The sequence below is a fragment of the Tachypleus tridentatus genome, chromosome 13, assembly GCF_004210375.1.
Source record: "Tachypleus tridentatus isolate NWPU-2018 chromosome 13, ASM421037v1, whole genome shotgun sequence".
Taxonomy (NCBI): Eukaryota; Metazoa; Arthropoda; class Merostomata; order Xiphosura; family Limulidae; genus Tachypleus; species Tachypleus tridentatus.
In genome coordinates, this window is record NC_134837.1 from 195,465,180 (window position 1) to 195,488,586 (window position 23,407).

At 35.7% G+C, this 23,407-nt stretch overlaps 1 protein-coding gene across 5 annotated transcripts in view; it reads left to right on the plus strand.

Annotated features, from left to right (window-relative positions):
* The window catches only part of LOC143237832 (uncharacterized), a 247,443-nt gene that overhangs the window by 69,481 nt on the left and 154,555 nt on the right, over positions 1-23,407 (plus strand). For 2 of the 5 annotated variants that reach the window (XM_076477473.1, XM_076477477.1), the window contains exons 1-2: positions 15,981-16,282; positions 18,743-18,843. The exons of 2 other annotated variants lie outside the window; for them this stretch is intronic. The gene's annotated coding sequence lies outside the window, so the exon portion shown is untranslated. Of the gene's footprint in view, positions 1-15,980; positions 16,283-18,742; positions 18,844-23,407 lie in introns of those variants that run through there. One more of the 5 variants, XM_076477474.1, reaches the window with a different exon arrangement.

Here is a 23,407-nt window from a genome sequence, read left to right on the forward strand (position 1 = left end):
GGTATGTCCACGGGCTTACAACACTAGAAATCTGGTTTCGATACTTTTGGTGCGCAGAGCATAGATAGTTCATCTAACTTAACTTCAAACAAACAAAAATAGGCAGTGTCGATGAAAGTAAAAGAGTAGCCCATGAGTTGGCAGTGGATAGTGATGACTAGCTGCGTTCCCTCAAGTCTTGCACTGCTAAATTAGGGACGGCAAATAGCCCTCGAGTTGCTTTGCGCGACATTCAAAACAACCAAACAAACTATATTTAGTGCATGGCACCAAGGATCCAGGAAAAAAAGTCATCATTTTTCACTAAACGTTGTTATTGTTGTTTTGTCATTAAGAAAAAAGCTATGCAATGGGCTATCTTTGCTTTGCACGTAGCAGTATACGTCCGCAAACAAACTGCTGAGTCACTGGTGGCTTTCACTGGAATATCTCACCAGTTTACCATCTTTAATAAAACACACTAATTGGTATATTCCATTTTATAATCTTAGCTGTGATTTATATAAACGTGCGTTTGTTTCCCAGATAACATCTATTGCTCTAAAGGAATAATTACATGTTTACCTTTTAAAATCAGCAATGACAATTAGGTAAATGGTTCGTAGTTTATTGTGAAAAATGAAAAATAATAATACAGCAAAACAAATCTAAAACGTGACGTTTCTTATATAATAAGACTCAACTGATATTGACGTCTCCTCCAATTTTGTAACAACCTAGTTTTTAATACACAAGAAATAAACGATACTAGTGGTACATAATAGAAGATCAAATGTAACAGTAATTCTCTTAAAATGTAAGACCTATATGCATGACTAACTCGAAATGGCATGGACCCAAATATGAAGAGTACACATAGATCTTTAAAAGTATATTTTTGTCTTATATTTGATCCAATTAAATTTTGAGCATTTTGAGAAACGTGGTGTATCTTGTACGTTTCAGTTAACTGTTGGAAGAAAAATAAGTGCATATAGATTGATTTTATGTATTCGATAAGTCCTTAAAAATTACTTTTCCATCAAAACGTATGTTTTACCTTTTAAAAACTTTGTTCAGTGACCTTTGCTTTATCGATGTTATGCTCAGTACTTTGAAACCAATATAGTTTTCGTATATTTAGAGAACTGAAAAGTCGTCTTTGGTCGGGGAAAAAATTATCGCGGACGTACACAGAAAGGGAGAGGGGTTAGTAAAATAGAAACGCCCATAAATAACGTTCAGTGTCATGTTGGGGGGAATATAACAATTAGAAGGACCTACAAATAACGTTAGATATTCCGTTAGGTTCATTACAACCCTCTAATACATCTGTAATAGCTTTTAACAACAAAACAACGAAGTTAGAAAGAAATTTCCGAATCACTTTTGGCTCTTCCAGCAGTTTCCTATCAGCAAGATGAAGATCAAGAATTCCTTACAATTAGATGTTGAGACCAACATTTGAAGACTGGATATGTGTCAAGTCAGTCTCTAAGAATTATTTTAGATATGTGATTGAGAACTTGAATAACACCATCTCCAGCGGGTTAAAAGTGTTGCATGATTTGGTTTACCTGGTACCTTCAGATGTGAATTACCTCGACGCTTGAGATGTGGCTTACTTGGTAGTCTCTTTAAGATGTGGGTTACCTGGTCTCCTCAAATGTGATTTACCTGATGGTCTCTTCAGATGTGAGTTACTTGGTTTCTTAAGATGCAGGTTATCTGGACTTCTGAGATGTGATTTATCTGGTCTCCTCCGATGTAGTTTACCTGGACTTCTTAGATGTTATTATAGAAGTCATTTCGTGTAGGTATTGCTCGGCTGTGGCAGTGATATCTTGCGTAAGTTTTGACTGCTTTTGTCTTCCACATGTGTTTTACATATTACCTGAACGTGCAGCCGTCGTAGTCACACAGAAATTGTTGACTCTATACATTAAGCTTCACCATTTGGACTCCATGCTTACATCTCCTGAGATAGTGCTCCTCACACTTAATAATAGTCTATTAGCCTTGGTTACAGATTCGGTTGTCTGAACGTATACGGAAAAAAAGTTTGTTGAATTTCAAGTATAGTTACGTAGCCCGGAATGGCCAGGTGGGTTAAGGCGTTCGACTTGTAATCTATGGGTCGCGGGTTCGAATACACATCGCACCAAACATGTTCACCCTTTCAGCCGTGAGGGCACTATAATGTTCCAATCAATCCCACTATTCGTTGGTAAAAGAGTAGCCAAAGAGTTGACGGTGAGTGGTCATGACCAGCTGCTTTCCCTCTCGCCTTACACAACTAAATTTGGGACGGCTAGTGCAGATAGCCCGCGCGTAGCTTTGCGCTAAATTAAAAACAAACAAACAAAGAAACAAGCATAGTTATGCGAGGACAGCCTGGACTAGCCGTCCTTATTTTTGAAATAAGAGAGTTGAGGAAAGTCTGTTACTAAACCTCCCATCACCAACTGTTGGGCTACTCTTGTGAGCCCGAATGATAGAATTTGATTATTACTCCTATAACGCAACCACAACCTTAAATTACGGAACCTGAATTTTTGTATGTGTGTGTGAACCTTGAAACCTCAGCACCACAGTTCGGCACGCCAACCATTGCATTCAATTCATTAGAACTGTGGCTTACATCTTTTACATTGAATTTCCAATGTAAAACAATAGACACAAAAATATTAAAAAGTAACGTGCTGTATTCTTAGATCTACAAGAATAGTTTATAATTTGGCAAAATTTAAATGTATTTTAAGATAAATTAACAAAACACTTTTTATTTAGTTTAAACAAACGATGTGACACGCCGTCTAGCAACCTTTTTTTTTGTAGTTTTAATACAGTTCGTTAGTATAGTGTGCGAACAGATGAAATTAATATAATTTATTTTTTGCTCTTCCTTGAAACAACATAAACATTTGATACGACACTTCTGTTGTTTTTGTAAGACAAAAATGAAATTGTACGATGTACTAAAAGTGAGTTCTTGTCCTGCTGGTTGTTTCATTCATGTTTATTTCTTCATACTATTGACAGTATTGAGATGATGTTAAAGTTGAGTGTCTGTACATAAAAACTGAAAGTTGAACAACAAGCGGCTTTAAGGTACTATTGATTTTTGAAACAGGAAGTTCAATAACTTATATATATGGTTGCTAGTCACTTTTAACCACAGTAACATATAAGCTATAATAGTGTGTGTGTTTTCGTTTGTAGAAAATTATTCTCTTCATAGAGTTAATCGATATGAAAAGTATATTGAAGCTTATATTGGTTTTCTGGAATCAAACTTTAAAGAAAAACCATATCACAGTCTCAGGTCAATTTTTTTAACTAAACTCTGATAACCTCTCATGCATTGTACAAATTTCTTCATGGCTATAATTGATTATTTTATCCAGTTCATAGAATCAATCAACGAACTCGTCATTTGACGTCAGAAATACGCAGATGTATTATCAGTAAATGAGTTCAGCCTATTCCGCTTCATTAAAGTCACCAGCTGTTACAACTTCATTGTAATTCTGGTACAATTTCTGGGTTGCGTAATAAATTTGTGTAACAAGAAGTCGAATTTGCGTTCAGTTAGGCAGCGATAACCCTGTACATTTAGGGTACTAGAACTTTCCATTTGCATGCTGTGACTTGTAGAAATTTAGAAAATTTCAATTACGTTATGCAGCTAAAACCATAAAAGGGGTAATATTTAGTTTTCTGCTTTTAAAGAAACAAAGTAAACTTCAAATCTTTTTTTAATTAATATATCTATGGTCAAGTTGCTCATCGTACCAATTTCGAACGTCTCACGGTGGCACAGCGTTATTAGATTTACGGGCCTACAACGCTAGAATTCAAGGCCCCGATCCTTCTCGATGGACAAACAGTGCGTATGTGATGTTGCTCTAAAAACAAAACCTTTTACACGTGTGATGTAGATCCAAGAAAATTTTGCCCCACAATAAAAAAGGGATCTGCTATCAGTTGCTAATTAACTACATGTTTCTCCCTATTTTCATGATTGTGCGACGAAACGAAAAAACAAGAAAAATGAGTACTAGTTGAATTCTCGTAGATGGCTACAGTCAATACTGGAAACAACGGATAAAGACTCGCGAAAAAATCTATCCATAAGTTAAATTTGGTAAAAATTGTGGTTTACAGCCTCAACTTTAAAATTACGTTTAGCATCCATTAGAATAATGCTTATACAGAATATTCTTCGTGTGGCATTAACGAATAATCATTGAACAGAGTTAGAAGTGGAACAGTATCTCAGAACGGTTGGTGTGGTTGTTAACACATTTATTGATGAGGAGAGAACAACGTTTCGACCTTCCTAGATCATCTTCAGGTTAAGAATCAAGAAGATTATTTGCTGTTTCCCTTTTTTTCCGGAAGACGTTTTGTCGTATGATATTTCAGTAAGATAAAGCTTCAGTCGCTTTAATGAAATATATACTAAACACAGTTTCAGTCACTTCCTCATTCAAGTTAGATATATCTTGTCTTTAATTTCTGTAATACCTTTGTTTTTACTCATTTGAGTTTGAAAACGTCAATAATAAATGTACTGATGAAAATGTACAAATAAAGGATAAACTGTTTGCGTCCCCATGCAGTCAATCCAAAGATGTGGTGTTTCGTGTTTCCATGGTTGGGAATTGATGAATTTTCTATCGGGTAGTGTATGTATTTATGTTCTCCTCTCGCATCCTCTCTTCAAGACGGGACAGATAGTCCCATCATACATGCAGTGTATCTTGAACATAACGTGTAAAATATTATCATTACATGTGGAACCTCACAAAATTGGACACGACATTTTCTAGGAAACACGTAAAATGTTCACGAATTGGTTCCTTTTAGTATCGTAATAATTTGGTGGCAAAATTGTTTGTTTGTTTTTGAATTTCGCACAAAGGTGTCCGTCCCTAATTTAGCAATGTAAGATTGGATGGAAGGCAGCTAGTCGTTACCACCCACCAAACCTTGGGCTACTCTTATACCAACGAATAATGGGATTGACCGTCACATTATAACGCCCCCACAGCTGAAAGGGCGAGCATGTTGGGGGGCGTTATAATCTTACGGTTAATCCCACTATTCGTTGGTAAAAGAGTAACCCAAGAGTTGGCGGTGGGTGGTGATGACTATCTGCCTTTCCTGTTGTCTCACACCGCTAAATTAGGGACGGACAACAGATAGCCCTCGTGTAGCTTTGCGCAAAATTTAAAACAAACCATACGAAGTGATATAGCACTTTAAAACAATTTAGTCTAACATCGATTTTCATTAACAGAAAACTTCTGCGACGGCCTAGAAATGTTCCTTATTTGAACAATTCATTTAGAGTTCACATAACACAGGGTATCCTTGGCACAGCTGATACACTTCCATTAGCCGATAAGATATTTTTCGTGAAATCCTTTGTATTGAAGTATCCATCAGTGCGAAAGATTCTGTGTATTCCGTTGTTGATTTATTGTTATACTTTGATTGAAGACCGTGTCAGAAACTAAGTAATCGACGAAATAAGCCACGAAAATGAATCGGATTGGCTGAAGCTTCCTGTGTTAAATTTAATTCATCATCACTGCAAGAAATAATTTTTCATGTCGCTCAAAGAGAATTGGCACTTCGAGGGCTTCTGATGGCAAGTCGTAAACACACACTTGATCTTGATGTAAGACCTCGAGGTCTCGGAGGACTATCGGAAATTGGCATGATCTTTGTGTTCACGAGATATGGTTGTTTACGTCTGATATTTAAATTATTAGCAGGTACTAGAATATAGTGACCAAATTTGGATTTTTCTTTGCAAATGAAGGAAATAAGCATTTAATTTCTTTAATTTGGATTTGCATTTTTCATGGCTTATCAATAAACTTGGAGATTTGTTCAGTACAGAACCAAACCGTAGTGGTATGATAGTCGGATATTTTTCGAGAAAATATGCGCTTATCTGAAGAATAATACTGACCTTTGTTTTCCAGGTTTCTGAAGCTGAAACTGTGACCCAAGACCAAGTGTGAAATATAGTTTTTTACTTCACATTTCTTGGAATTGTTACTATAGAATTGGTTGGAAAGTGTAATTCAGAAAGCTCTAAGTACATTAATTTCGTCTAATCACTGCTATTACTGGCATTGGTTTCAGATGAATGTCTGTTAAAGTGTGTAGCATCTCGTAATGTAAATCAGTAGTTGTGTGGTGTGGTTAGGTTTATGATCGTGGCGTGATTAGATTAGTTGTTGAATAACCTTTGTTAAACGACTGAGCATCCAAATAAAAATCTCACCCTATGGAGGCTCAGCGATGTAATTAAAATCATATAACGTTATAATTCGGGTTCCAATACAAGCGGTGAGAAGAGCACAATTAGCCCATTGTGTAGTGCTGTGCTTAATGATCTCAAGAAAATACGTATTCTAACACGTATGTTTCAGAGAACATTAAGTTATACATACTTGGATTTTGGGGTCTGAAAGAGTCATTCGATTCCATGTAATACGTTTTTTTTAGAACTCTCAGAAACATACGAGTAGTGAATTGGTTTTATCATAAACTTAATCGATATGTCTTCTCAGATCACACTTTCCTTAAAAAAATAAAATATATTGCAGTCAAAACCAGAATAGTATTGTTTCTTCATTCTCAGTTACGACTCAAGTAAATATAGTCCAATAAACACCAAGAAAGACCTTAAAGTTTATTACTTCCTCAATAATCACACAGGAATGAGTGATATAACACTATATTACCCGTTAGGCATACCCAGCTGAGTTTAAGTCCATTATGGTAAGACCTGTACTTGGCCCTGTATGGCCACGTAGTTAGGGCACGTGACTCGCAATCTCAGGATTGCGGATTTAAATCTCCATCTCACCAAACATGCTGATCCTTTCAGTCGTGGAGGAGTTGTAATGTGACCATTAGTCTCACTGTTCTTTGGCAAAGAAGTAGACCAAGAGTTGGCGGTGGGTGGTGATGATTAGCTGCCTTCTCTCTGGTCTTTCACTGCTAAATTAGGAACGGTTAACGCAGATAACTCTCTTGTAGCTATAAAATTCAAAAACAATCAAACAAAACTATTATCCAATAAGAGTATCGTGGTACGCTATTTTATGACAGGACAGCGTGCGTGTTTGTCATTAGGCGCCAATAGATAGAAGAAAGTTTTATAATCCCTACTGCATACTCTCAAAATCTTCTGAAACGTACCATGAAATCACATTATTTGTTTCTTTGTCTGATTTTGGAATTTCGAACAAATCTACGCGATCGTTATCACCATTAGCCGTTCAGAATTTAGCAGTCTAAGACTAGAGGGATGGCAGCTAGTCGTCACCACCCACCGCCAACTCTTGGGCTACTATTTTACTAACGAATAGTGGGTTGACTCTCACATTATAACGCCCCCACGATTGATAGGGCGAGCATGTTTGGTGCGACGGGGATTTAAACCGGCAACCCTCGGATTACGATTCGAGTGCTTTAACCACCTGGCCATGCCGAACCTGGTGGCAAAATGAAGAAGGAATTGTATTGAGAAATGTGGTAATATTTTTTGTCATTTCAACTCTTAATTAAAACTTATTTTATATCTGTAAATTCGTACTAGTTAAATGTATGCATGCTCATTATGACGATGTTATATTTTAGATAGTTAAATTTAGGATAAAATATTTAAATCTTTTTCTCGGCACAATTTTTGGTTATTGTTTTTCCTTGGCACTGCTTAAACAGGAGTACATATTTTTTATCTCTTGATAACTACATGGAACGAAACTGGCAAACACTGATGAAAGAAAGAAAAAAGAAAGTCCATGTCTAGTACCTTTACACATTGTTCACAAAATTTTTCTGTCATAACAGTCCCCAAACGAAACATTATCTAGAACCTTTACACGTTTTTCTAAGATCTTTATGTCGACTGTTTCTTTTGAGCTGCGGCATTGCCTGGTGAGTTAAGGCGTTCGACTCGTAATCCGAGAGTCGCGGGTTCGAATCCCGTTGCATTAAATATGATCGCCATTTCACCTGTGGGGACGTTATAATGTGACGGTCAATTCCACTGTTCATTGGTAAAAGATTAGCCCAAGAGTTGGCGGTGGGTGGTGATGACTAGCTGCCTTCCCTCTAGTCTTACACTGCTAAATTAGGGACGGCTAGCGCAGATAGCCCTCGAGTAGCTTTGCACGAAATTCAAACAAACAAACAAATCTTTTGTGCTGTTAAAATTATTTGCTGATGGAAAATTGAGTCCCTAAATAAATCAGATTTCACGTTGAACAACCGTACTCTGACTACTGTATAATGTTCTCAGTGAGGAAGAATCACATTTTACATGGAATAACTGTACTACTCTGGTTACATTGAACCATATTCTGAAGTGTTGGTACTTACAAGTAACACAGCAAGAGCAGATTCAAAATCATACTTATCTTACTGTCAACGGTCGCTGAGTCCTCACCAATGAAGACTTATCACCTGAACCAGGGTAAAACCGTAGAGACATTAAACACGTTAGGAAATTGTATGGCTTATCAAGAAACTGCGGTATTTGGTTCTCAAAGCATTTTGTAAACCGATTGTTTCCTCGCGTTTGGTAAGCAGTTACGACCTTATCGAGTGTGGGTTCACCCTATGGTAAAACTCTAGATTTCGGAGCTTGTGAACCAGGTTCATATTTATGAAATACTACAAGATATTGCTCGATCTGTAAGTTGTGTATTCGTTTAAAGAATGAATGAAAGTCATTCCCTTTGTATGGGCCCCTCGCTAGTACAGTGGTAAGTGTACGGATTTACAACGCTAAAATCAGGTGCTCGATTCCCCTCGATGGGCTCAGCAGATAGCCCGATGTGGCTTTGCTATAAGAAAAGTACAAAGCACCCTTAGTATGGATGGTTGTAGGTGGGAGGTTTCTGATTGGTTGCTATCCCCCTGGAGCCCTCTTGTGTCACAGTGACATGTCTATAGAATCACAACGCTAACTACCGGGCTTAGATACCCGTGATGGGCGGAACACAGATAGCCCATTGTGTAGCTTTGTGTTTAATTCTAAACAAACCACCAAAAGCTTTCTCTCTGTGACAACTGCAAGTACCCTTAGATAGTTTATAATATACACTATACGATACAAATACAGTAATTATAATGATCTGTGTAAAAAACTTTGTATTTCTGACGTTTCTAATAGTTTACACAAAATATTTTTTTTTGTAAATTATTTTTATTAAGTAATATTTATTATACAAAACTTTGACTAAATTTTTTCTACTATACGCTAACATTGATATCTTATGTAGTTACATTTCTCCAAAACAGTTTTCCAACAAAATTTTAAGTTATAGAGTGTAAATTACTCAGTGATACCAATATCAACATAAAGACTAAACCTATTTGAAGTTACTCGAAAAGAAGTGTGTGTTTCACATGTCTTAATATCAGATATAGTTTCCTGTCTCGATTTTGACGTTGTTACTAACAATTCTTATCATATAATAATAAGTAGAAATGGTTGCCATCCGCTAATGGTTGTAGAATTACTATGATGGGATTTTCTTTATTAACTTAATTTCAAATCCTGGCATATTTCTTTAGGACATTAACCAAACAACACCAATAAAACAGCTCGTGGAACTTTAAACTCCAATAACATCATTGTTTCGCTTGCGTTTGTTTCATTCCTTTGCCAAAGCAGGAACAGACTTTAATAATACACTTTTCTGTTGAGAAAACAACGCAATTTATATTACAAAACCTTAATGAAAATTAACCATTAATTCAAATTAAATGCTCCGGTGGGTCAGCGATAATTTCATGGACTTGAAACAGTAAAATCCAGGGTTCGATTTCTTGTGCTGAACAGAGCACAGTTAGACTGTTGCTTTGCACTAAAACAAATCAAATTCAAGTTAATAACTCGAAATTGTTAACTACATTAATCAAGATTTTTGAAGGAAAACATTAGCTTTCTTATTTTGAAAATTATGTAACGATCCTATCTGTAACATAATTACCTTTCTTGTTTGTTCTTGTTGCAAAGAATATGAATAATAAAAGATGTGAATAAATCGTAGTATTTCTTTCAGATTAATTCATTATTCATTAATAGGATTGAATTATACGTTTTCTTCATATTATGGATCAAAGAAATTATGCCTCTGTGCACCTTAGTAAAAAAGGAAAAAAAAACTGACTACTTCTGTAATAATGATCCTATATTATACGATAATTTACAAAATGATCATTACATTTGTCTATGTTAAGTAAAACTTAAAATGGATATTTGTTTTCGAATTACCCAACCATATCCAGGACAGAAATGTCATTATAGGCCTAATTACTTTAACGCAGGTGTTTAACAGATCTGAAGAAATGGTAAATAACAGTTGTTTTTTTCTCCTTCTGTAGGGATACACTCCAATAATGTCTAGTGCTAAAAAAGTGAGTTATTTTAGTAAGTGTGTGAGAGGTAAAATGTCTTTAGTTTAAGCTAATTTGTTTCAAAATACGTTTGTAGAGTTCATCGTAAAACAGTTTTTTTTAAAGAAAAGTGTCACGCCATCCCATCATTTAGCTAAAGTTCATGTGACAGACGATTCTGGTTAACATTTGACCTTAGGTGCCTTACACTCATCTATCAGTGGGTTTAAACATCAGTTTCACTTGATTAGAATGCGCTCACTTACATAAGTGGTTTGTGTGTAGGTTGTTTGTTTGTCGTCAAAGAAAACTACACGATGAGTTATCTCTGAGGTGCGTCAACCGTCACGAGTATCGAAACCCGAGTTTTAGCGTTCTGAATCGTCAGTTTAATAATAATGATTTCCCTCATCTGTGTTCTAAAATACTTGTAACTATATAGTTCAGTGTGATAACTTTTTTTTTTAAACTGATTGTGCTTTAAATTATCTTAACGGTTTATTTTAAAGTCAAGGTACAATGCAGCGATTCGTTGGAAGAAGAATTGGAATACATCATTTTCAGGGAGGGAAGATGCGTTGTTGCATCAACGGGTAAAACTCTTTTTAGGAAGCTCGTGGGAAATGTACCCTCGAAGGTTCAGCGTGAAGGCTTATATCGCAAAAATTCGAAGTTTGATCCCTCTGGTAGATAGTGGACAGATAGCCCGTTGTACAGTTTTGTGCTTAAACTTGTGGCAAAAATCGGAGACGCCAAAGTTATTTATTGAAGCATTTGTTAATTCTCTTTGAATTATATCAAAATTCTTAAAACTGTGTAAACTTCTGTCTCATTTGTGTGCATTCCATATGTAACAGAAGCCTAAATGTGATTTATTTCAAAGAAGCCAAAACAACCAGTATCCATTGATTTCGCAAGTATCAATGAATCGACATCGTGAACGTCTGGAAATATTGATCAGCTTAATATATATGTGTCTGTCATATTGGAGATAATTAATATTTACTAGATATGTTGTCGTAATAAACCTTTTCGCAAAAACATTTCAGCAGAAATTTGAAAAGTTTTTGTGATACAACATTTCTTTGTACCTTAAATGTTATGCTGGCACACGATGCATTCTTTATAGTTTGTTAGCCAAGTTGGTTATAGCGCTCGACTCTGAAAGTCGCGAGTTCGAATCCCCGTCACTCCAAACTTGATCGCATTTACAGTCGTTGAGGACATTATAATGTGTCATTCCTACTATACATTGGTAAAAGAGTAGCCCAAGAGTTGACGGTGGGTGATGATGACTAACTCCCTTCCCTCTAGTCTTTCACAACTAAATTAGGGACGGCTAACACAAATAGCCCTCGTGTAGCTTTGCGCAAAACTCAAAAACAAACACGTAAACGTAAAAAATAATTTCCGAGTTGCTTTACAAGTGTACTAATTCTATTTTTGCCCTAGAGATGTATGATTTTTAGCATTCCTCCGATTGTATTTCATTTATATCTTGTAAAGTTTCAAGATTTTTTAGACCCGGCATAACCTAGTGGTTGGGGCGCTTGACTCGCAATCTGAGGGTCAAAGGCTTGAATCCCCGTCTTCCCAGACATGCTTTCCCTTTCCATCTTGGAAGCGTTCTAATGTGATGGTCATCCCCGCTATTCGTTGGTAAAAGAGTAGTCCAAGAGTTTGCGGTGCGTGGCGATGACTAGCTGTCTTCCTTCTAATCTTACACTGCAAAATTAGGGACGGCTAGCGCAGATAGCCCTCGTGTAGCTTTGCGCGAAATTCAAAAACAAACCAAACAAATTTTAGTTGCTTTTTTATAAACAGAAATTAAATCCCCAGCACTTCGGTATTTTAGTGTTTCATTTTCCGAATGGTTTCTCACTGTTTTTTTCATATAGAAATAAATTAAATTGCCTCGTTTACGTTAGAAATCGTATCGAATACCATGATTTTTCATAATAAAATGTATTGTTTACAGTTTTTACTTACGCAGTTCAAAACCAAGTATTGTGTTACCGTATTGCCAGGTAGAATAGCATAAGAGTTCTAAAGGAGGCTGTACTCTCCACAAATACACTCGCAGTTTCAATCCTTTCGCGAATCCCACTGTCACCTGATCTAATTAATATTAATGAAGTACGAAGCAACGGTATTTCACCTTCTACTAAATGTACGAAAGATACGGTAATGAAGTGAAATAGTAGTTATCATCTATCAATCTACTGAACTCGGGTATTGAAACTCCATTATTACCGTCATAACCACCATGGGTTACCTCTTAAAGACGATCTTAATAAAACATTTACTTTTGTCCATTTGTCATTCTTCTTTTGTATGTTGTTTAGTTTCCTTTTGCGAATTTCTCCGTATGTGATTCTTAAGTACAGTAAAAAATTCTTTGAATTTACCTCAGAGACAAATTTAATGCATTCTCAATGTACGACGTATAAATACATATTTTTGTGGTCTTTGTGCATGCGTTTAATAAAACCTGTATCTGCCAGCATCCGAAACAAGTATTGCGTACGTTTTGTGAAGGAATCTCCCAATTAAACGACGAGTAAAACGTAAGTTCTGTGTATGTGTATCACAAATCATTATAGCCAACTCTGTGAGAAAATTCTGTAGGAGTGAACGTGCTTTCTGGTCGCCGTGAGAAATTAAATAGTTTTCGGAACGGTAACTTTATTTAGTATTTGTCTTCTTTTTTTTTAATTTCGCGCAAGGCTACACGAGGGTTGTCTGCGCTGGTCGACCCTAATTTTACAGTGTAAGACTAGAGGGATTGCAACTAGTCGTCACCACTCACCGCCAATTCTTGGGTTACTCTTTTAACAACGAATAGTGGGATTGACCGTTATGTCATAACGCCCCCGTCTGAAAAGGGCCAGCATGTTTTGTGTGACGGCGATTCGAACTCACCACCCACAGATTACGAGTCAAGCACCCTATAACAACCTGCCCATTTCGGGACTATTTATTATTTATCGACTTTGTAAGAATTTTCCAAATAACTAAAACTTAAGCTGTATGTGCTTCACAGATCACTGTATTCAGTTGTGTAAGAACCTGCCAGTTAAGTATGCCAAAGCTAGCTCTGTTTCCGAGATTACCACACAAAGATAGAATGTGTAAATTTCACATACATTAATAAGAAAATCGAAAATAAAACAAGTAATTTTTGTACTCTTGATTTATAATTAGTTTGTTGACTTTGATAAGAACACCAAGGATTCTGTGAAGCTTAGTTGTTCCTGCCTGTATTAAAACTACGTTAATTGTCCTGTTAATAGACACGTTGATACGAAACTCCTTTTTAATAACGTTTAACGTTCTTAGTAAAATAAAACATTTTAATTCTTTTTTCCTTTAGTAATCACTTTAAGACTACAAGTTCCTTTCGATTTTCTTACTAATATCAAAAGTACACTTTAGCTGACGTTTGATGTAGTCCAGGTTTGTAATAGCAAGAGATTTGTTATGATATGTTTTGTACCATTCAGTCCCAGAGACACTGTTATCAGTGTTTTAAAATTTAATATAGTAGTACTAAAATAAAAACATCAATCCTTACAGCTTTAATTTAATAAAAGTGAGTGTTTTAAACTATGGAAGCTGAAAAATCAAACAAGAACAAAGTACAGAGTACTTAACGCCCGTGAGGTTTTATAATCTGTGAAATATTCAAGACTGAGCTGAAGTTGCCCTGTGATGCAAATCGATTAGAAGTTATAACTGGTATCCAAAATGATATTAATAACAATATTGCAGCACAGAGACGTAGGAAATATGCCATTACCACCGTCACTCGGAGGTTTTTAGTGGATATTACTTAGAAATTGTATGAAATGTTCCCTTTGATATGATTGTCACTGTGAAACAACACAAAGCTTACCTTTATGTTCTATCTACTTGGAAATGTTTATATTGAACGTTATACTATAATGTAAGCAGATATACGTTGCATTAATTTAGGTTCTCCGTATCTTTCCTGGTGGCCCAGCATCGCCAGGTGGTTAAAGCGCTAGATTCGTAAATCGAGGGTCGTGGGTTCGAATCTCTGTCATAACAAACATCCTCACCCTTTCAGTCGTGGCGGCGTTATAACGTGCGATAGATCCCACTATTCGTACATAAAAGAGTAGCCTAAGAACTCCCTTTAGTCTTACATTGCTAAAATAGGGACGGCTAGCGCAGATAGCCCTTGTATAGCTTTTCACGAAATTCAAAAACAAGCAAACAATCATTCTTGGTACATTTATGTATTATATGTTTCTTTGTTGTTCAGCTACATAATGAGTTATCAGTGCTGTCCACAGATTTCTACAGGGTGTTCGGAAAGTCACCGTGCACTTATATATTTATTGACAGACATGTTTCAATGTAGAATATAGGAGGTAAATATAAATGACAATTATAAACAATGTTGAAAGTGACCCCGTTGGCAATAATACAGGCCTGGACCCTTCTTATTTTGTTTCTAAACGCCGCTATCAGTTGCTGGCTTGAAATAGACTGAATAAAATGTGATTACAAAACTGCACAGTGACTTTCCGAACACCCTGTGCATTATTAGAAACAGTCTTTTAAAGAAATACGGTTACACATCAACAAATCCTACAAATTCATGCTGTGGTAGGCATATTGCGACATCTATGAACCGCGTATTTCAAAATAACAATAATTAATTGACAAGTAACAAACAGTACTGTCATTTCACAATCCCCTACTCCTAGATAACTGTTAAACATTAACAAGTACCAAATAATACAAGCAGCTGCTAGCAATGTTAAGTGTATCTCAATGTTTATCAGTGTACTTAATAGCCATGCATGGAAGTGTACAGGCATTCAGAATAAATTCAAGGTGAGATTAATATTCCAAAGACACAACAATTACAAAACATCCACCATACAAACTTTTACCAGTAAAGATAATCCAATATTCGAGGAGCTACCACTCGCATTCCAACAATTACTGATCATATACCATTAATTTGGTATATACAAAAATAATTTTCAGCCATAAACCTATTACTATTAATGTATCAACAGTTATCAGCTATATATCATTAATGATGACACACAAATGTATATTAACTTGGACAAAAATATCGTAACTTCTAAGAGATGATCTTGAGTATATCTCTCGGTCTCAGAATGTAGCTACCAATTTCAATGTTCATGAGAGCAGAAAGTCTACAATAAATGAATATTCACACCAGATCTGAATCGGAACTGTTACCAAACAGCACACCAGCTCAGTATTAGAACTGTTACAAAACAACACACCAGATCATTGTCAGAAATGTTACCAAACAACACACCAGCTCAGTATTAGAACTGTTATCAAACGTCACACCAGATATGTGTGTAAAACTTAATTCAACCAGAGAGATTAAAAATCGCAGGTGCTTTCAAGAATGATATTCGAATTCTCAGGTTCATCTAAGGATGAAGGGCAAGTGACTATCTGACAATAACTGTTATGTACACGTGACACAGTTGTATGAGAGTTGTGTTGTGATGAAGGCCAACTGTGTGACGATAACTTCGTTATGTGCACGTTGTATGGGAGTTGTGTTGCGACAAGTACTGGTATCCTTCTTCATTCTTTAAGTCCCTCAGTTGCAGCTGTACTGCTTGATGTTAGGGATGCTTGATGAGCTGAAGTTATAATGGTTTCGTTAGAGACCGCTAGGCGGGAATAGGAAAGAGACGCGCTTACTTGACCCAGCTAGTTGGTGTTCGAGCCACAGCTGGCTTCCTGTCGCCGGGAGAACTTTGGCTGAAAGCTGACGGTGTTCTTGAATTAGCTCAACGTTTCAAAGTGTAACTGCTAGACGCGTTAAGCGAAATTAGAAGAGGTAAGTTTCTCTTTTCGTATAGTATTCTAAGTTTTAATTGAGATGAGAAAATACATATTACACTTGATATCGATAAAGGTTATATAGAACGACAAATTCGGATGGTAATTTTTTTATACTAAGAACTGTGCACAACAGCGCGTTACGTGTGTTTGTCAGACAACGAGGTTTCAATATAAACGGCTGGGTGGGTAATCATTTGTAACAACTTGTTGATTCGAACATTGTTACACAGAACGACGAAGTGTCTAACATAGTTGCCCTTAAACTAGGGCGTCTGTACGTTTTTAATTTAGTGATTCAGAATTACATTATCAAATGCTCAATACAATCAATGAAGTAATATTATGGTTCGCATCAAAAATGTTAAATGATTGGATAGGAAAGAAATGGCGTTTATACAGTGTTATAAAAAAATACAGTTTGTTAAAGTTCTCATAACGACAAACGTACGAGAAAACTACTTTTAACTTCAATTATTCCGGAGAAGTATCGCTAAAGGAAAATCTACGTGTTAACATCAAATAAACAAGAAGGGAACTCAGGAGAGCGCGTGCCTCTGCCACACAAGGGTTAACCATATTCGGCTATCACAAAATATTGAGACATTTCCGCATGTCAATCATTATCAAAGGACACGAACCATTTTTGGCAAGTCAATGAAGAATAGTTTTTGACTGAGTTTTAGCGCAAAAACAGTGTGAAAAGTTGGTCTCCACGTTATCCAATAGGAATAGTTTTTTCATGACCTTGTGATCTTGACCCTCTTAAAACTACTAATTACTTATAAATTGAAATATAATTTATACGAACTTTCTTCTAAATTCTAGAAACCTTGCTGACACACACACACACACGTGAGGATGAAAACATAACCACTGTAGTAACGCACAATAAGTTAAAACTATCAAACTCATTGGACAGTTGGTTCCAGCCTCTTCCAACTAGGAACACTAATGTATCTCAGAATGGCTGGTATGGGTATTAACACTTTTATTAATAAAGCAGAGAACAACGTTTTGACCTTCTTAGGTCATCTTTAACCTTTTCAGATCAGTGTAAAGTGGTCAAAAAACAATGAATCATAGTGGCGAGGCGGTAATATTCAGGGACCTCAGCGCCTTATATCGAACGCGTTACATCTGCACAAAAAGTATGAAAGCAAGTCTTCCAGCTGTGCAACAGTTGTCTGTGTTGTTCGTCCTTAGTGTATGGGGCTTATAATTATTTGTGGCGTTTCACTTCAGTTTGTCATACGGAAACTGATCGTTTCTTTTCAGTTCTTTCTTCTGCACATTACATCGTTAAACATGGTAGCTTTAATAAACGCACTCGCTCTGAAACAAATTGCGACAGTTACTAATGGATGTTACATAATTTTATGCATATAAACCTTTTTGCGTGTGTAGAAATGTCGCTGACATTGGAAGTTTTAGAGGAATTTGTATCTAACATGCATTTCTTACAAATATTGGACCTAAAGCTCACGCCCTTCAACCCGTTTCATTACAAGTATTACGATTTTCAAGATTCAGGATTACTGACCAGAGGGAAAGCAGACAGTAAGAAGTATTCTGCCAGGTCACACGAAAGAATTGACTGTCGCTCTTTATAGCGCACGCATAGCTGAAAGTACCGTAAATATTTCAAGGTATCGCACAAATTCTCTCTTGGATCGCCAGTTTCGAAATCCAGAATTCTACCATAAGAGCGCCCTGCTTTCAAATGAGGTAAAACATTAACAAAAAACATTTACCACTCGTAAAGAGTTGGAAGTAATACATGTATATATGAAACAGAGAGCATGTTTGGTTTGATTTTCCTATTGGAGAGTTTGAATTAATTTTCTCATTAATATTACGTTTATAAAATAATTTAATTCAATTGCTATATTTTCCCTTATTTGGTCGTCCTGTTATTTATTGTTAAATGCTTTCAAAAGCTTTCTTAAAGTCTGGATCCCAAAAGTGGCGCCGCCTTGTGACTATAATATAACCTAAAAAAGCGAAAAATTTAAACTGAATTCTTGAATATAATCTTTAGGCAAGCACTCAGTAAAATAAAAACACCCATAAAACAAACTAAGTGGTTTTAAAATATGCCTTCAATGTATGTTTTGATCTTCAAGTAATATTGATACAGTGTTATCTGTGTATAATAGCTAAAAGCCATACCAGTTTAAACTACATCCTTGACCACGTGAGGCAACATTGAAAATAGAAATTAAGAACACCATACATTTTACCTGATTTCGCGGTTAATATATTACATTTTTAGTTACATATGTGCAGTAATTTCTCTAGTTCAGAATGCTAATATATTATTAAACGTCTGGTAGTTGTTCAAACTTTAATTAAAGCGCCAACTTAAATGTTAAGAGTAATCACACATTTTGATGTAAAATTTCATAGAATTTATTCACAACTTTACGGATTGTTGTTTGTTTTTATCGTGAAATAGTGTTTTCAAGGTTGAGAAGAAGGACTTGTCCGTTGTTCTACACAAAAGTTTTCACTTAGATATGTGAAAAAACTTACAAAATAAAAAGAGGGAAGCGAATAGTGAGTTAAAAGTTGAGACAACTTCTCAAACTTGATTTTTTGTTTAATTTGTGCATTAAAAACAATTTTCGTTTAATTCTAAGCAATGTAGAATTTTTTAACCAATATTACGTTGTTTGTTAATGTTAATAAGCGCTTATTAACATGGTCCCAACTTTGTATTTTGCATGGTTATATAGTCAACTGACACTAGTTATTTTAAACATTTTTTTCTTTAGGTTTTAAAAGCTGTATCAGTTTTATGATTATCCTTAACTAGTGTTGGGTCTGAATAGGAAAGTTACATGATGCGGTACAGTAACTGATATAGACTACTAAAGGAAAATCTACGTGATGCGGTACAACAATTGATATAGACTATACGTAGGAAAATCTACGTGATGCGGTACAACAATTGATATAGACTATACGTAGGAAAATCTACGTGATGCGGTACAACAATTGATATAGACTATACATAGGAAAATGGCGTGATGTGGCTTAGTAGTTGATATAGACTCTGCATAAGAAAATCACACGATGTGGTCTAGTAATTCATATAGACTACACAGTATAACACCAAAGTATTAAACACTATTAAACACTACCTGTTTTACACTATTTCTTTAGTATTTTAAATCGATCGAACATTGTTATAATAACTTATGTTTCCTTCTCTTGTAATTAAAATGTAACTAAAGTTCTAATGATGGAAGTATAATTTCTTTTGTTGCTCTGCAAGAACACAACTTCAAACACAGTGTTCAAACAACAAGATAAACTATGTTGTTGGAGAAAAAATATATGTGACAGAACTTTTAGAAAGAAAAACACACTCGCAATATCTCAGTAAACTAGGTAAACCTTCATACATGGTTCAATGTAATTAACAGCTTTTCGTAACCTTGTATGTATGTGTATATATCTTAGTGAAAATAAATACATTTTAATGAAGTTTAATAAACAAAACCACAAGGAAGGACTGCATTAAAACAACAAATCCAGACCTCTGACTAACTATATTAGTTTGTTATAACTTAAAACAACAAGCTGAAACAAAAATAAATTAAACAAAAAACGCTGCATTAGTTGAAAACATCCCATATAGATACACATGTGGAACGTTGTGGGCTTAACCACCCACATCTCGCTGTACTAATTTCTATATCTATTGCTACTCTTTTGTTTCTTATGTGAGACTGGTGAATGGAGGTTAATACTGATAAACGGACGGTGTATCCCCACCGCAATGTGCGTCCTGTTTCGGCAGTCACCTCCGAAACCTAGGGTACATATATAATTCAACATCATAGCTTGTATTCTGGGATCTTTTCAATCTTTTTCTGCTTGTTTTTCAAGTTATAACAAACTAATGTATATACATACATGTGTGTGTGTGTGTTGGTTTTGTCACTTTACACCAGCATTCATGATTGAAAAGTATTTAATGCATCAATAAGATTAGAGGTTCGATATCGTTCGTTTCTGAATAATATGCTTTGAAAAGTTTGTAATAGCTTTGAAGAGCGCAGACAGCCTAGTTACTTTGAGCCATAAAACACCAAACCAACCAACCAACCAATCAAGTGACGAAAACATCTGTAAACAAAACGTGCCCTCTTTATCGTGAAATTGCATCACGCCACATTTTGGGATTAAAAACTCCCATGTATCACGAACTTTGAAGTTTTAGATCCATGAACAAGTTAAATGTATACACTGTTAAACTTCATGCACTTAACAGACTTTCATGGTAAGTAATTAACATAACAGGAGAACCACAATAAACAGTTGTATTTTCGGGAGCTTTATTTTTCAATCTTTCAGTGTAGATGTTTCTTTGCTAGAATAAACATGACATTATATAATAATGATGATATAATGATCTGCAAACAAGAGCACTCTATAAATATCAATGAGTGAATCAGTTCAGTATCAGTGATGTGTTATTCATTTCTGTTGTTCACTTGGTAAACTCAACAGTGAATTAATGTGATTGGCGAGAAATAATTTATCATTAACAAGTAAATCTATTTGTTATTTAGGTTTGATTCGTTTTGAATTTCGCTCAAAGTTACTCGAGGACCACCTGCGCCAGCCGTTTCCAATTTAGCAGTGTAAGACCAGAGGGAAGGCAGCAAGTCATCGCCACCCACCGCCAACTCATGAACTATTCTTTTAATAACGAATAGTGGGATTGACCGTCACATTATAACGTCCTCACGGAGGAAAGGGTGACCATGTTTGGTGTGACGGGGATTCGAACCCGCGACCCTCAGATAACAATTCGGGTGCCTTAACCACCTGGCCATGCTAAGCCAGTCACTTAGGCATATCATTAGCTCCAGAATTTCAGTTTATACCTGTTTGTCAAGTTAGGCCTACAAGTAAAATTGACATCTAACAAACGTTAAAAAAGAAATAAATTAATTCACTATCGTTACTCCGACTAGTTTTCGAATTGTCTTAACCAAATAATCCAAAAAAGAATCACAAAACAGTTTTATACGATACAACAGTACGATGACTGCGTACTTAGCCATTTAAAATTATGAAATCATTATTTGCAAAGGATGTGTATTTTGTGCACTGTTAACAAGAATAGTTCGTTACGTAAATCAAAATAGTTGAAATATTAATTAATAAATAACTTATTATTTATTCTCCTTTCCGTTAGTAAACAGAAACATTACTTTTAACAACCAAAGTGGGCCCGGCATAGCCAGGTAGTTAAGGCACTCAACTCGTACTCTGAGAGTCGCGGGTTCGAAACTATGCTCGCCGTGGGGGCGTTATAATACTGTGACGGTTAATCCCGTTATTCGTTGATAAAAGAGTATCCTAAGAGTTGGTGGTGGGTAGTGATGACTAGCTGCTTTCCCTCTTGTCTTACACTGCCAAATTAGGGATGGCTAGCGCAGATAGGCCTCGTATAGCTTTGCGCGAAATTCAAAACAAACCAAACAAAGTCGTTACATCTTTAAACATAAAAAAATCTAAGAGCTCTTGATGTTTTGTTATAAAGCAAGGAAATCATATTTTCTTTATATGTTCAAAAGTATTTGGTAAAACAAAACCACAAGTTCATGAGGAACAATAAGATATGTCTAAGCACTGTGTTTTGTTTTTTGTGTGTAGCGCAGCTAATCGATTCTTTGTTGAATGGAATCTTAAGTTTTCCTTCTGTGTACTTTTCATACTCCAAAGCTGGCTATAAAAGTAAGACAAGGTCTTTTTTCTAAAGGAAATTCAATGGAAATATTGAAATAATCTTTTAAATGGGCTTTCGAACGTGGTCAGAAACCACGAAGCGAGCATATAATGTCCTTCATGTTGAAGATAAGTATTGCAGATCCTCTAAAGGTAGGAATAAAGCATCTGGTCTGATCAATAGCTTGTAAGTCTTCAACGTGGCGTGTTTTTGTTGAAAGCTCTCCCGTATGATGCTTCATTTAATTTCTTGGGTTACTGAGTTATTTTCTTTTTATTATTTTAAAGAAGATCGCGAAATGTCAAGTAGGAAACTGTTATTTATTTCCTCTCTTTAGATGTTAGATATTTGTAAAGTTTTGAGGAGTTCGAGAAAAACAAAACTGAAACCACATATATTCTGGTGTCAACTCAGAGGTAAATGTGAGAGCTTATAATGATAAGAATTGGGTTTCAGTACACGCAGTAGGCACGGCATGGATGGCCCATTGTGTAGCTTTGTGCTAAGCAACAAACGAACGTTTTCAGCCAATACGTAAATGAAATATTCCGCCCTCCCGAATAAAAGAAACACAAACTAAGTAAACGCTAGCGCCATCTGTTTAGAAATTATTATATGTTAATATAAACCTGGCGTCAGTTAAGCGTAGTATTTCAGTATACAGTCCAATAACGTATTTTTGATACAGTTGTGTTTTTTTTTAACCTGTAGTGCAATATTTCACTTGTGGTTCTTGAACTTTATTTTTAACGTAACCTAATGACCCTGTGAAAACAGTTTACAATGCTTACAATATTTTTTTGGTTTGCTATTAGTTTCAGTGGAGAACTGGACACGTATAAATGAGCTATGGGAGTTTTGTTTCTGAACCTCATAAATGTAACTTTTGTGCTGATATGGTGTAAAGTTCTGTAAAGATTATGAATTGATTTGTGAATTTAAAACGAAGGGGAAAATTATTTCCTCTTCAGTGATCAACCACAAGGCAGCAAGTCACAGAATAGACTGCATGTGTTCATAAGAGAATAGCAAGTACATTGTAAATGATTTAAATTCGGTGATGACAATTACCTGTCAAAGGTAAAGTAAGTAAGAATTAAATGTGTGTGTGTATATATAAAACACAAAATAAACAGTTTATTTAGAACGAAATAGAGTATTAGAGCTATCGTTATTGGAGGTAATGTTTTGTTTATCTCAGAAGTTAAACACAAAGCTACACAATGGGCTGTCAATGCTTTGTTCATCACGGGTAACGAACCCGGTTTCTAGCGTTGTAAATCTGCAGACATGCCGCTGTGCCACTAAGGGGGCAGAGATAATCTTAGCACAGCCATCTCAGGAAGATTTCATGGTATCTTTCTGGTCCGTGAC